A 10658-nucleotide genomic window follows, 5' to 3' on the forward strand; every position below is an offset into this window, starting at 1 on the left:
GCTCACCCCAGTCCTTAATCTTTTAAAGAGGATACAAAATTGAACCTAGTCGCCACATCACATACATCCTGTTAAATGATAAAAAGGTAACATCTATCCTCGCTCCAGAGTAAATCTCACGTTGAGGGCATCTTTTTTTTCACTTTACCGTGAGTCGGGCTCGGCTGCACAGAGGAGAGAGCAGAGCAATGAGGTCACAGGGACAGGGGAGTCACACGCTGGCGGTTTGAATACGCGGAAGATCACTGAGGGATCCACAGTATGTGGACCCTCCGTTCGCCATCAGTCCACACTCCGGACTCTGAATCCTGCCATCCGAGTTAAGATCTCGGCGGAACCTGAGGCGCAGTTCCTTCTTAAAACGTAATCTGGTGAGCATTTCTAGAATCGCACTTGTATAGATGCAGCCTTTAATGTGTTGCTAGGTTAAAATTGATGACTTCTTGTATTTCAGTAGGCAACTGCCCTCTTGATTTTGGATTTAATTTCTTTATTACAGGGGCGCTTTTATGAAGACAGAGTCATGTTCAGGTACTTTGCTTGATGGAGGAAGCTCATTTCGGACTCTGTGATCTGCTCACCTGGAAAGGTCTGCTGTACTACTACAAGAGAGAAGTAGGGTCTGGAAGAAGGGACAATTTTATGATGCTTTGGAAGATAGTTTTTTTTTTCTTATACTGAAAATGAAAAGTAGTTGTTTCTATATGGACTCAGTCTTTGGAATTTGTATATTTATACATTTCAGTGAACCCTCAGCCATTCCTTCTGTATTGTAATTCAATTTCTCTTTTAAAATTCCTTCCCCACTTCTAGGACCTGCAGTTGCTGAACTCCACAATGGCTTCTATTGGAAAGTCTGTGACTGAGACCATTATTTATTTAGGAGCAATGAGCAATTCTTATATAAATGCAATAAAATCATTATGCTCAAACTATGAGAGAGAATTTTAAGGATAATTTAAGAAATCAGTCTTAGCTTGTTTCTATACACAGATGGTATTATTTATTTTCAAAGGAAACCCGCGAGGATTCCCCTGGTGTGCAAGATGTGCCTGAATACTTTTGATCAGCTTCCTGCTCACTTCAAGAGGGCGTGTATGAAGCACGCCACGGCAGAAGAGATCAGGTGGCCTCTCAACAGGCGAGGGAGGACATGATGAATCACCTGAAGAACGGGGTCATCGTGGATTACCACAGAATAGAGATCAAAGGACACTTTGTGGGCTTGAAATACAAAGAAAATCATGTTCTATGGGACAAGATAAATACAAAACTTAAGCTTTTATTTTAATTAGATTTATTTATAAAGCATAAGCAATCATTTATTACATTAATATATGTGAAAATAACATTTTAGTATCATACGTTTAGTATATTTAGTCCCTAATGCTGAAAGAAATGATCATAGAACATGACATCTAACCTTACCTGCTGTGTTTTTAATCCCTATTGCTCAATGCACGGTGAAAGCATTGCATACATATGTCTGACAATGAGGAATGGGCCCCTGAGACAGTCATTTGCCTGTTTCACAAATGATCGTATTTTACTAGAGATTCTGTTTGGGATTCAGATGTGCATTCGGACAGCAATCCCTTTCAAGAAATGATACGTTCTGGATGAGGTCAAAGGTGCTGGAACACTGTATTTAGGATGTGTTTGCAGAGACTGTGTGTCTCCTGCTTCAACGCAGTGAGAAATAGATGTGCTCCTGTAATTCATTGGTACATGCCCAGGGCAGTAAGCAGTCTGAGGATTTATTTCCAGACGGCATAGAGCAGTGAAGCAGTGAAGTAGTGCAACACACTGGATCATTATATTATTAGAATCTATTCTACTTAAATTATTACATTGTACACAATTTGAGTTCATTTTAAAAAGTAAAAGGTAATGAAAGGAATGCATTTTCGTAAGAAAGATAATACCGATATGCATGTGATAATCTTCCTTATATCATGTAGTGCGTCATTTGGACACTTTGTGGGATTGAAATACAAAGAAAATCATGTTCTATGGTACAAGATAAATACAAAACTTAAGCTTTTATTTTAATTAGATTTGTTTATAAAGCATAAGCAATCATTTATTATATTAATATATGTGTGTAGCGGCGAGGCTTATTAATAAGGCAGAATTAAGTGTTCTGAGCCTTCCCAAATGAGGCCCAATTTCTCTGTTCATCTCTGTGGTGCAGCCACAGAGAGACTATTCATGCAGGGTGATTTAAGGTCCTAGGACAGCTCCCAAAGGGGGATGCACTTAGCTAAGCCTGGCTATCATGATCAATGGTCATCCATTGGCGCCTATCTGTCTAGGGAGTGCCAGTTGGACATCTGGACTGCATTACTAAGTGTCAGGACTAAGTGACTCATATCTCACCTTGATCAATCAATCAGGGACTGGTAGGGCTGAGTAACCCACGTGGGACTCTGATGCCCATGGAACTTTCACCCAATCAATGAGCTGAAGTTCCTCCAGGTAAAAACAGGCAACACAGAGAGCCTGTGAGATTCAGTAAGATTCAGAAGGGAGGATTCAGAGGATTCTGTGGACAATTCTAAAGGGAATTCAAAGGAGAATTCCAGGGCAGGGCGGCCCAGGAGCAGAAGGCTCCCAAGGGCAGGACATTCTCGCAGCGCGCCTCCTGACCATCCTGAGACTCAGCCCGGACAACCACGGAACGGCCAGTGTGTCCGAGTGCCAGAACTTTCCTTTGTTCTAAGAGTCTAGAGCGGAGGTTGCCAGAGAATAACCAGAGGATCCACCCGAGGTTAGCACCAGCAGCAGGCCTCGTGAACAGGTCGGAACTGTGGACAGCTGAATCACTATTCAGAACTAGCTCTTCATCAGAAACGAACCGGTCCTCTTCCTGACTTGCTGGGACCCACAGTCATTTTTTCTCCTGTGCACAAACTTTGCTAGTTAAAGCCCACAGTGAGCATCAGCAGCGCAGCGTCGCAAGCCGCACAGCACAGCCTGGCACGGAGCCAGAGAGCGCGGATTGGACAGCAACAGCCTGCAACTGTTTCTTTGTGCCCGCAGGAAGATCTGAATCCCCAAAGATTGGATGAGTATTCAACTTCAATGCATTACAGCTCGAGAATTCAATTGTTATCCCAACCAGTTGATATCAATTTAATTCCTAAGAGTTATGTACTTGTTTGAGTATCTAATGTAGAAGTTATAACCAAGTTCATTAACGAAACGGTCTTAATGAATGATATACTGAACGTATGTCCTCTTGATATGTGTAACACTTCGTAACTGACTGAATATATATCTTTTGTATTCTGATAACCCTCTCGATAAGATCTGTTAGGTTTACATGCATATTTTATGTATTAATAAATGTATCCTCGTGTATTAGTACCTGTGTGTGCGCGTTGTTTGAGTTATGTCACATGGTTGGATTCTAAAGCCATCAAAAGAATCAACTTTGTGATTTACTGCTACAATTAATAATTGTCTCAGTAAATGCCCAAACCCTACAGAACTGGTGCCTTCAGAGAGCCACTACATTTAATTTTGCTATGGCAACATTACATATTTGGTGTCCCTGAGCCGGTTTTCTTACATGTGAAAATAACACTTTAGCATCATATTATTACATACAGGTCTCTAGCTTCAACACAGTGATATATATATATACTCAGTGATTTATTGGTACATGCCCAGGTCAATAATCAGAATGAGGATTTATTTCCAGACGGGCTACAGGTAGTGTTGTGAAATACTTCAACACACTGGATCGCAGATTTAGACCCCCTGCACTCTTACTCCTTAAAAACCAAAGAAATGAAGATATGTAGCAATCACATTGCAACAGGGCTGACAGTGACTTAATGCTTATACTAGTGGACTTCTGGTACCTTTAGGGTACGGTGTTCCCTGAAGGGCTCTCAAACCCCGCATTTCAGATGCCTAGCTGTTTCGCTGATGTGTTGCACCTCAGAATCACTTTTAAACCTTACCTCTGGTATCTTTAATCCCTATTGCTCAACGCATGGTGAAAGTATTGCATAAATGTGTCTGAAAATGAGCAATGGGCACCTGAGAGACTCATTTGCCTGTTTCACAAATGATCATATTTGACTAGAGATTCTGTTTGGGATTCAGTTGTGCATTCTGACAGCAATCGCTTTCAAAAAACGATACATTCTGGATGAGGTCAAGGTGCAGGAACACTGTATTTAGGATGTGTTTGCACTTATTCTGTGTCTCTAGCTTCAACACAGCGATATATGTATGTGCTCACTGATTTTTTGGTACATGCCCAGGGCAATAATCATTATGAGGATTTATTTCCTGATGTGCTAGGGGTAGTGTTGTGAAATACTTCAACACACTGGATCGCAGGTTTAAACCGCCTGCACTCTTACTCCTTAAAAACCAACAAATGCAGATATGTAGCAATCATATTGTAGCTGACACTCATTTGCCTGTTTCACAAATGATCATATTTTACTAGAGATTCTGTTTGGGATCCGGATGTGCATTCTGACAGCAATCTCCTTATCGCGGCTTTGCCCTTCTTGCCTCTTTGGACAATATCTCCATCTTGTGGTCGTTATTGGTAATGTCTAGACAACATCTCCATCTTGTGGTCGTTGTTGGTAATGTCTTCTTATGCCCTTTTTTATTTTAATTCTCTATTAGTTGATTCTAGAATCTCTACAATGGAGATGAAAACATCAGTTTTATAGCAGACAATATGACATTATTTATAGTCCAATTAGAAACTTATTACCCTTTTTAACATAATAACAAATTAAAATTGATTAAAACTAAGTTTGGAACACCAGGGAACATAACAAATGATTTTTAGGAAAACCATGAGGTTCTCTGTGTCCAATGCCTGCAAGGGGAGAAAGCTAGAATCCTTTGATTTTTTCAAAATTTGAAAATAAACATCATATAACAACAGCTTTCATTCCTAGGAGTGAAAAATAACCATTTTTGAAGACATAGTAGTTTCTAAAACACTACAATAAAGTTAAAAACATCAGTTTTATATTACATTATTTTTAGTGAAATTAGTCATTTTTTGCACTATTTTTAATAAAATATCTAATTAAAAGTGATTAAAATTAAGTTTGGAACAACAAGGAACACAAAGAAAAAAGATTTTTAGGAAAACCATGAGGTCCTCTGTGCCCGATGCCTGGAAGGGGAGAAAGCTAGAATCCTAAAAAAAAGTTATCAATTCTAGAGCCTAAGAGGAAAACAAGACAAATGTATATCTCCACATAATTTTATGTGCTTCAGAAGAGCCCAGGAAAGTTTTTTGCATACATGAAACCACGCCCGTTTGCACATAAGCAGACATGGTTGCACACACGACTGCATGAAAGCACACGTGCATGCGAAGTCATCCTGTTGAGCATTTGAAAAGCCGCACCACGGCGCACTTGAAATAGCTCTTACATTAGTGGTAGATGCAGGAATCGCCTTTTTATTTACGCTCTTACCAACGCGATGGAAAGCAAAACAAAGCAAAGCAGAGCAAAACAAAACGAACAAACGAAAACCCTCACGTCCCGCACTTGCATATAACGCCGTTACGTGCCCAAGCGGTATTGTACGTCATCCTAGCACTGCACCCCGGGGCGTAAAGTATATGGGAACGAGCACACGCCACGAATCGTCTCGAATCACTCCCTACAGCTGTAAGGCGCCCTGAAGCCTGCACCCCCAACATTCTTCTTTGCGCATCTGTGAAAGGTAAACTCTTGAGCAAACTCTGAACCAGCTCTAAGGAAACTAATCTGATTAGACGTTACTTTGACTCATCTTTTTACTCTCAGTGCTGGATTGCTCAAACTCCAGCTAGGGTTAGGTTTAACATTCCCACGCTACTTAGACACTTTGTTTACGCTCAGTGCTGGATTTTGGGAACTTCAGGACGAGTGGGAATTTTCTCCTATCTGTCAATTCTGTTTTGTTTTGGAGACTCTTGGCTGCCTATATTGTACAGTGCAGCGTGAAGGAAACATTTTCCAAAACTGTGTCAGCTCAAAAGTTGTAAGAAAACCTCTCCAGCTGCTTTACCTCTCTTCATTTTTGTCATTTAATGTGACAATCGATGTATAACTGGAGCCTCACATATGCAAATGGTGAGGCTCCAGTTCGACACCACTTTACAGTATATGACAAAAGCATGGCAGACTGTGCCGGACCAGCTGGTAACTTCCGCTTATTTTGACCATATTAAACATTGGAAATCTTCCCACTTGCATTTGTGACACTTGATTTTGGCTCCACCTAAGACACTCTTAAATCTTCAAACACTTTTCTCTTCTCCCGCAACACTCTTGTCTGTCGGCACTGTGTGGCAGCGTTGCAGGACAACCCATCTCACCACGGAAAGGAACCTAACAGCTTTGGTAAGGGAGGAGAAAAGGACATGGCCCGTACAGGGCTCGAACCCGCAACCTTGGCGTTATTAGCATCACACTCTAACCAACTGAGCTAACCGGCCTTGTGACAGTGCCCCTCTCTGTGCTGCAAAAAATCAAACTCAGGGAATTTCTTTTGTCCTCCTTTGAATAGAAAGCCGTGTAATTCAGTGTACGGGCTTTCTCATGCAGTTTCATGGTTTCACAGCATTATTCAGCTGATTTTAAATGTACCTAAAGGAGAAACATTATTGAAGACCATCAATTACCAAGAGCTTTTGTCAAAGGTTTTGGTGGTCATTTTTAATGACCACAGAGCACTATGACCTCGGTTTTACATCTCATCCAAAAGACAGCGCCCTTTTACAACACAGCTTCTCCGTCACTATATTGGGAGATTGGGACCCGCACAGACCTCAGGGTGAGCGCCCCCCCGCCGGCACCATTAACACCGCTTCCAGCTGGAAGCTTTGTTTTTCCCTGTAGCTCACCCTCATCCAGGTACTGACCTGGCTCACACCTGCTTAGCTTCAGTGGGTTTTCAGTTGCGAGTTGCAAAAGTTGGGATGCAAGTGATGGAGCCGTTCGCTGCAAAAGCCACTGCATTGGCCAGGAATCGAAACCAAGCCTCCTGCGTGGCAGGCGAGAGTTCTAACAATGAACCACCAATGCTCAATGCCTGTACCTTCAAAAAAGACGCTTTTTTGGTGCTGTGTGCAAAAAGCGTCGACATCTACTTCCAGCTGCAAAATGCCATCCGCGGACGCTGTGAATTTATTTATTTAGACACCACTCAGAATCCCCTGTAAGATTCTCCTTCAATTCCGTTTTGCAATGCTTTAGCTCTTTCAAAAGGCTTCGCTTTGTTAGTCACAATCCAAGGCTTGTGACAGCATTTGAAAACACTTGCCACTGCGTTGGCCGGGAATCGAACCCGGGTCAACTGCTTGGAAGGTAGCTATGCTCACCACTATACCACCAACACATGCCCGGGGGAGCCCTCCAGGACACCACCAGAGAATGCTCACGATTTCAGAAGCTGTCTCCGGGACGTGCTGATTCCACACATCCTGAATAAATCATGTTATTGTTAGTTGCTGTAGCTAGACGTTCAAATGAGTTTCATGGCCAGATGGACTGTTTCCTCAAGTGGTATAGTATTGCAGTAAGACAGCACGATGCCTGCAAGACTATGTCACGCTAAACGCCACAGATTGTGTTTGTCCGTTCGTGTCAGTCGTCCTGCAGCCACGGGAAGTGGGACACAAACATGCTGCAATGCTTTCAAGACATTAGGATTTGTTTGTGCAACATCCGAGAAGAGTACTTGTGGCTTGAATGTGACTGAGCAAGGTGTTTAAAGACAGAGACTGAAAACTGTTAAAGGATGAATCAAAGTAACGTCTAATCGGATTAGTTTCCTGAGAGCTGGTTCAGAGTTTGCTCAAGAGTTTACCTTTCACAGATGCGCAAAGAAGAATGTTGGGGGTGCACGCTTCAAGGCGCCTTACAGCTGTAGGGAGTGATTTCAGACGATTCGTGGCGTGTGCTCATTCCCATATACCGTACGCCCCGGGGTGCAGTGCTAGGATGACGTACAATACCGCTTGGGCACGTAACGGCGTTATATGCAAGTGCGGGACGTGAGGGTTTTGCGTTTGTTCGTTTTGTTTTGCTCTGCTTTGCTTTGTTTTGCTTTCCATCGCGTTGGTAAGAGCGTAAATAAAAAGGCGATTCCTGTGTCGACCACTAATGTAAGAGCTATTTCAAGTGCGCCGTGGTGCGGCTTTTCAAATGCTTAACAGGATGATTTTGCATGCACGCGTGCTTTCATGCAGTCGTGTGTGCAACCATGTCTGCTTACGTGCAAACGGGCGTGGTTTCATGTATGCAAAAAACTTTCCTGGGCTCTTCTGAAGCACATAAAATTATTTGGAGATATACATTTCTCTTATTTCCCTCTTAGGCTCTAGAATTGATAACTTTTTTTTCATTTTTGGCATTTTTCATCATTTTCCAGAAAGTGGTTGCAAGCCCGATATCATGCGAAGAAACTTCAGGATTCGGGGATCAGTCAATGGATTTTCTTCAAAGTTGGATTTTTGCACTCTGTGGACCAAGAGATGTTGTTCTATAATGTTTTTTTTTTTTCAAATTTAAAAATATCATTTTTTCATGGAGCTTTGAATGGGATGGATTCACCCTCCTTTAGCTAGGACAGAGCTCCAGGAGCCTGGGTAGGATTCTAGCTTTCTCCCCTTGCAGGCACCTGGCACAGAAGACAATATTTTTTTCCTTAAAATCTTTTTTTTTGTGTTCCTTGTTGTTCCAAACTTAATTTTAATCACTTTTAATTAGAGATTTTATTAAAAATAGTGCAATAAATGACTAATTTCACAAAAATTAATGTAATATAAAACGGATGTTTTCAACTTTATTGTAGTGTTTTAGAAACTAATATGTCTTCAAAAATGGTTATTTTTCACTCCTAGGAATGAAAGCTGTTGTTGATGATGTTTATTTTCAAATTTTGAAAAAGCAAAGGATTCTAGCTTTCTCCCCTTGCAGGCATCGGACACAGAGAACCTCATGGTTTTCCTAAAAATAATTTTTTATGTTCCCTGGTGTTCCAAACTTAGTTTTAATCAATTTTAATTTGTTATGTTACAAACAGGGTAATAAAGTCTTAATTGGACTATAACTAATGTCATATTGTCTGCTACAAAACTGATATTTTCAGCTCTATTGTAGAGATTCTAGAATCAACTAATAAAGAATTGAAATAAAAAAAGGGCATAAGAAGACATTACCAACAACGACCACATGATGGAGATATTGTCTAGACATTACCAACAACGACCACAAGATGGAGCTATTGTCTAGACATTACCAGCAACGACCACAAGATGGAGATATTTTCCAAAGAGGCAAGAGGGGCAAAGCTGCGATAAGGTAAAATCATTTTTTGAAAGAGATTGTTGTCAGAATGCACATCCATATCCCAAACAGAATCTCTAGTAAAATATGATCATTTGTGAAACAGGCAAATGAGTGTCAGCTACAATATGATTGCTACATATCTGCATTTGTTGGTATTTAAGGAGTAAGAGTGCAGGTTTAAACCTGCGATCCAGTGTGTTGAAGAATTTCACAACACTACCTCTAGCACATATGGAAATAAATCCTCATAATGATTATTGCCCTGGGCATGTACCAAAAAATCAGTGAGCATATATACAGTGCCTTGCGAAAGTATTCGGCCCCCTTGAACTTTTCAACCTTTTGCCACATTTCAGGCTTCAAACATAAAGATATAAATTTTTTATTTTATGTGAAGAATCACCAACAAGTGGGACACAATTGTGAAGTGGAACGAAATCTATTGGATTTTTGAAACTTTTTTAACTAATAAAAAAATGAAAAGTGGGGCGTGCAAAATTATTCGTCCCCCTTGCGTTAATACTTTGTAGAGCCACCTTTTGCTGCGATTACAGCTGCAAGTCGCTTGGGGTATGTCTCTATCAGTTTTGCACATCGAGAGACTGAAATTCTTGCCCATTCTTCCTTGCAAAACAGCTCGAGCTCAGTGAGGTTGGATGGAGAGCGTTTGTGAACAGCAGTTTTCAGCTCTTTCCACAGATTCTCGATTGGATTCAGGTCTGGACTTTGACTTGGCCATTCAAACACCTGGATACGTTTATTTGTGAACCATTCCTTTGTAGATTTTGCTGTATGTTTGGGATCATTGTCTTGTTGGAAGATAAATCTCCGTCCCAGTTTCAGGTCTTTTGCAGACTCCAACAGGTTTTCATCCAGAATGGTCCTGTATTTGGCTGCATCCATCTTCCCCTCAATTTTAACCATCTTCCCTGTCCCTGCTGAAGAAAAGCAGGCCCAAACCATGATGCTGCCACCACCATGTTTGACAGTGGGGATGGTGTGTTGAGGGTGATGAGCTGTGTTGCTTTTACGCCAAACATATCGTTTTGCATTGTGGGCAAAAAGTTCGATTTTGGTTTCATCTGACCAGAGCACCTTCTTCCACATGTTTGGGGTGTCTCCCAGGTGGCTTGTGGCAAACTTTAGACGAGACTTTTTATGGATATCTTTGAGAAATGGCTTTCTTCTTGCCACTCTTCCATAAAGGCCAGATTTGTGCAGTGTAAGACTGATTGTTGTCCTATGGACAGACTCTCCCACCTCAGCTGTTGTTCTCTGCAGTTCATCCAGAGTGATCATGGGCCTCTTGGCTGCATCTCTGAT

At 41.4% G+C, this 10658-nt stretch overlaps 1 non-coding gene across 1 annotated transcript; it reads right to left on the reverse strand.

The window, feature by feature from the left end:
- Positions 1–7308: 7308 nt before the first annotated feature.
- trnag-ucc (transfer RNA glycine (anticodon UCC)) lies at positions 7309–7380 on the reverse strand. Its single transcript has one exon. It is a non-coding gene; the product is annotated as a tRNA-Gly (tRNA).
- Positions 7381–10658: the final 3278 nt, after the last annotated feature.

The sequence above is a fragment of the Lepisosteus platostomus genome, unplaced genomic scaffold (genome assembly GCF_059453375.1).
Source record: "Lepisosteus platostomus isolate fLepPlt1 unplaced genomic scaffold, fLepPlt1.hap1 Scaffold_30_H1, whole genome shotgun sequence".
NCBI classification, from domain to species: Eukaryota; Metazoa; Chordata; class Actinopteri; order Semionotiformes; family Lepisosteidae; genus Lepisosteus; species Lepisosteus platostomus.